Source organism: Marmota marmota, unplaced genomic scaffold (genome assembly GCF_001458135.2).
Source record: "Marmota marmota marmota unplaced genomic scaffold, marMar, whole genome shotgun sequence".
NCBI classification, from domain to species: Eukaryota; Metazoa; Chordata; class Mammalia; order Rodentia; family Sciuridae; genus Marmota; species Marmota marmota.
Window position 1 is genome coordinate 10,767,473 of NW_026000170.1, and position 5,677 is coordinate 10,773,149.

A 5,677-nucleotide genomic window follows, 5' to 3' on the forward strand; every position below is an offset into this window, starting at 1 on the left:
TCTCCCCCTCCTCTCCCTCCTCCTCTCCCTTCTCCTCTCCTGCAGCCATGATTCCTCCATCCTATCCAGTTTCTCTCCTAGACATAGATGTTCTCCAACTACTAGGAGCCACCCTCCAACTACACCCCAAGAATACTACCACCATCTTCTTCTGCTTCTAATAACCTAACAGTACCTACTGTTCCACTGCCCCATGACCTAGTCAATCCCCTGGTCTGGGACACTCCAAGCTCATCATAGCCTCCACAAGCCAGTCTGTATCCAGCTGAAATTACAAACTAAATTTTCTTTGTGTCCCCAATTTCCCATCTCCAAAACCTACAGGGAGGGACTTACACCCAGTTACTTGCCCAGAAACTCCTCATCTCTATTGACTCCCCCTGCAACACTCCCATATTGCCAATACACAAACCTGCAGGTGCCTATCGCTTAGTCCAGGCCCTTCACCTAATTAGTGAAGCAGTTATTCCCATCCACTTGATGGTTCCCAACTCTTAAACTCTTCTTTCCCATATCCCCCTTTAAACCACTCACTTTACTGTCCTGGATCTTAAAGATGCCTTCTTTACAGTGCCTCTCCATCCTGACTCTTAATACTTCTTTGCCTTCACATGGGAAGACCCTACATCCTTTAGGTCTCAACAGCTGACATGGACAGCCCTACCCAAAGGCTTCAGGGACAGTCCCTTACGTCTTTGGGCAAGCCTTAGCATAGGCTAACTGCTTGTGGCTTGGGGGATAGCACTCTCTTACAGTTGGACAGAAGCCCTCCCTACCTCCAGGGAAGCTGCTTATACCACCACTTCCATCTTCATTGAGCAGATCATTCCCAGGTTTAGACTTCCTGCCTCCATCCAGTCAGACAATAATCTGGCCTTCATTTCTCAGGTTGTTCAACTAGTCTCCAAAGGCCTCAACATCACTTGGAGGCTCCACATCCCCCCACTGGCCCCAATCCTCAGTTAAGGTTGGGACGGCTAACAACATTCTCAAGGATTATCTCACTAAACTTGCTATTGAGCTCAGGCTGCCCTGGCCCAATCTCCTGTCATTGGTCCTCACCGTAATTTGGGCAGCCCCTTGAGCCCTCTCAGGCCTTATTCCCTTTGAGCTACTTTATGGGTGCCCTTTCTTAATCAACCAAAGCCTTCCAGTCACTCCTACTCCCCTTGTGTCCTACATGCCCTATCTTACACTTCTACACAAATTTGTCTTCCATAGATGTTAGGCCAGCACTTACAAGACTTGTCTTCCTGTGCCATCTGTTACTTCAGTCCCAGCACAACCACAAACTGAACTGGACCCTCTTCAACAAGGTTATGCAGTCTTACTTCGAGAGCTTCATCCATAATCTTTGGAACCTCACTGGACAGGACCTCATGCAGTCATACTTACTACCCTAATGGCAGCCAAACTTTTGGGCCACGCCCCCTGGTGGCTGCTGCCTTAAAAATGCACCCTTCCAAATGTTCAGTCCTGGAATTCCACCACACTGGGGCCCACCAAACTCAAGATTTCTCGCCAACCCTCTTCTTCTTTTACTAATCATTAATCTCTCTCAAGCTTCTATCCCAACCCACAGATGGTGCTTCTACATCCAAGTGACATGGCAGTAGGATGGCACTACCCACTCTCAGTTTATGGGTCAAGATGATTGCCCTCCCACTGGCTTCAATTTGGTGATCACCCTTAACATTACTGGATTCAACTGGGCCACCTCATCCCACCTATGTTCAGCAATGCTATGCTTCATATCATACCAAACTGAGGAATCTTGTAAGTGCTGGCCTAACATCTATGGAAGGTGCCTTTATAATTCATGCAAGAAACACTTCCTAGATAAGCCTGGCTATAAGAAACTATTTGGGACCCATGGGAACTGAAATGGGCTTCTGGTGTTGATAGTAAATTCTATTCTTGGGGTTTGCCAAGCATCCCTCAAAATATGGAGAATATTATCAGAATATGGAGAACTTATATACAAGTATTCCTTCGAATTTACATAACCATCCAAGAGCAAGAGAAAGAACTCCAACACCAGCTGGATGCAGTTGCCCATCCTAAAGCTGACCCTTTCTCATGGATGGCCCTAATATGTCAGGCCTTCAGCTTCTCAATTTATGCAAAGTTAATAAAATTTCAGACTGTTTCCTCTGTACAGGTTTGGGTCAAACTCCATTAACTGTGATTCCCATTGATTTTTTTCTCAATACCTCAACCATACCACAAGGGCCCTCCTCTCTGGCCTTTGAGGAAATACCTCTTTTTTGTAACTCATCAGGGAATTTCCCCTGCTGCTACACTTCCTCTGGTTCAGCACCCTGTGACCAGATTGTTCAAATTTCTCCCTTAACCTTTGTTCTGCCGGGTTCTTTCTATGGTGCAATGGTACTCTAACAAAAAAATCTAAGCCTCAACATGCCCTTTGCTTTTTGTGTTCCTTCCACCTTGGTTCCTCAATTAACTCCGTACAGTGAGCTGAATTAACATGGCTTGTCACTCCCTCCCTTTCCAGGACAAGATGGGGCCATCTTTCTACCTGTTGTAGTTGGACTCTCCCTGGCCTCCTCACTTGCTGCCTTTTGACTGGGGGTAGGAGGACTTGGTTATACAGTAACTGCTAGTCAGAAGCTTGAACAACAAATTCCAGAAGTGGTAGAGGCATTGGCCACCTCTTTTGCTTCCCTACAAAGGCAAATGACATCTATTGCCCAAGTTTTATTACAGAACTGTTGAGCCCTAGATCTCCTGATGGCAGACAAAGGAAGAACCCATCTATTTCTGAAAGAAGAATGCTGCTACTTTATCAATGAAACTGGATTGATCAAAAAGAATGTTGACACTCTTCATCATTTAGGTTCACCTGAAAGCACATGGTGAAATTGCCAGAGTGACTTACAATCAGATGCTCCTACACCCCTACAGTCATCTCCCCAACAAACCAACACTTGATCCATCCCCTTTCCCCCAGCACCCCTAACCAGCAGGAAATAGCCATATGGAATTCAATGCCCTATATCATCAAATAGGCCGGGATGTTAGGTCAGTTTGAGGTGATTAAGCAATCCGCGTGAGCAGAAAAACCACCGATCAGGAGCTGACACAACTACCTGTCAATCAACAGGGTCTCCTGGCCAATCCTGAATCTTAGCCAGCTCCCCACTACCAACCCCAGTAGGACAAGGGACTCTAAAAATACCTTTTCCTGTCCCAAGCCATCCCTTTCTGCCCTAAGCAGAAATAAAAATTCCAGTCCAGTCCAGCCCCATGCGCTTCTCCTCAGACCCTCTTTTTACCCACTCTGCTGGTCTGAGGATTCTTCCCAGGAGCAAAATCTCGATAAAGCCTTGTTCAGCAGCCTTTTAAAATCTGCTTCCTTTTGGTCACCACTGCCTGACCTTACAATTTCTATCTTCATATAATAGTTGATAATAATAAGATATAACAAAATATGTGCATTTGTTGGTATTGCATTTCTTTGCCTGAACGATTTGTGTTGACAGAGAGATATTTTCAATATTATTTATTTATTTAATGTGGTGCTGAGGCTGAAACCCAGGTCCTCCCATGTACTAGGCAACTCTCTATCACTGAGTCACATCCCCAACCTAGAGAAAAATTTCTGCTCCAAGGAAACTGGGGAATGTCCACCTCACTGTGCCTCATTTCTGTGTCTCTCAATAACTGATGCCTCTAACTGTCAGTAAAGGGACTTTTGGAGTTTCTCTCACATGAATAAGTTGTTATCCCTAGAACTGACATGCTTAAACATGAATGGGTTCTTCTATTTGGAGAATGAGCACATAGTGACAATTATCATAGTAAAAGGGGAGCAACTGATGGGAGCCTGCATAGCAGGAGGCACAGATATAGCAAAGAATTGCACTTGAATGGGGAATTTGAATGAGTTTTGAGAGGAGGAGTCTTCAGAGAGCAATACCTGAACCCAGGTAGAAACACCAAGGGCTCAGGAGAGCGCAAAGATCTACAAGCAGAACTTCAGCTGTAAGTAGAATAGATCATCAGAGTAGGAATTTACTGTCACAAAGTTTTTCAAGAAATTGGCTGATATCAAGGAAAATTCACTGGGCACATTAGTAGAAAGGGCACTTAAGGTTCTTTCTCAACCACTTCAGAAAAAGTATGAAATACATTATTCTGTCCCATATTTTGGGACTTGTGTGCAGAATCTCTGTGGTGTTGTTTTTCCAAACACGAACAAGAACACTCAGATGCCCCAATTGGCCAGTGACCACTAGAATAGCTGAGGGGTTTGATCTGAATCACATCAGAGTGTGTTATGCTTGAATTCGGGACCCCCAAAAGACCACCAGAGACCAAGATCAATGTAAGCAGCAAAGAGGTGTTTATTGCGAGCTAGCTCAGTCTTCCACGTGCACACAGCAACTGGTGATGCTGAGAGACCTCGAGCCCAGGGTTTGCAGCAGTTTTATACATTTTTGGAGAAGGCAGGGACCCCCACATACATGATAGCATCTCTTAGCAAATCATGACACAACACGGGAAAAATCAAATAACAACTCTAAAACATGATTAGCACATTCACTGGTGGGAACAAGTTGAGTAAGGGTGATTGGTCAGTACAAAAGGGGTATTCATTTGAATGTTTAAGCCAAGAGGGGTGTACGTGCTGAACTACATGGTTTCTCAACACGTTATCAACCACCATAAACTACGGGGAGGGTCATCTGGCATCCCAGGTATTTCCCTGTCTCATGCTGATTGGTGGCTGCTAGGGGGTTGCTATGGATCCCCACCTAGACTGACTGAGTCACGGACACCTGGCACAGCAGATCTCTCCTGTTATTTGTAGATAAACAACTTAGCAGGGTGGGAATGTGCCTAGGAGTGCTCTGTGGGTCTTTCCAAGGACAAAGGTCATGTCCCTTCCTTGGACAGACTTTGCTCTGAGGTAGAGGCTGTTTTTTCATGTGTAATAGAAAGCTTAGTTCCTGTATCCAATGCAAATCAAAGCCAATTTAATAACAGTTTTGAGAAAAAGGAAAAAGAAAGTATATTGCTTTACTAGCAAAGGATAAACACAGGGGACTCCTGTCCCAAAGGCTGTGACTCTCCAGATCAGGAGGGACAGGGGGAATTTAAAGGAATTCTTCAAAGGTTATGTAGCAGGTGTGCTCTGCTAGGAGTTCTCAGGGTGCCCTGATGGCTGTTAGGATTCACTTGTTAATTTGGAAGGTATTCACTTCCTAGATCCTCAGCAGGCATCTCCTTCCTGTAGTAGTAGTAGGTGTGTTCAAGGGCAAATAGCTAGGGGGAGAGTGGAAGAAAAGATAACACTGTCTCCCGGATCTTGTTAGGAGGGGAGAGGGGAGAAGAGAGAGAGAGATAAAAAAAACATTTTTCCCCTTTTTAAAAAACAATAAGCCTTAGAGCAATGAGGTATACATTCAGAAGGTGAATGAAAAACCAGCCTCTATCTCAGAGCAAAGCTGTCCAAGGAAGGGACATGGCCTTTGTCCTTGGAAAAACCCACAGAGCACTCCTAGGCACATTCCCACCCTGCTAAGTTGTTTATCTACAGGAGAGATCTGCTGCACCAGGTGTCCCTGACTCAGTCAGGCTAGGTGGGGATCCATAGCAGCCCCCTAGCAGCCACCAATCAGCATGAGACAGGGAAATACCTGGGATGCCAGAT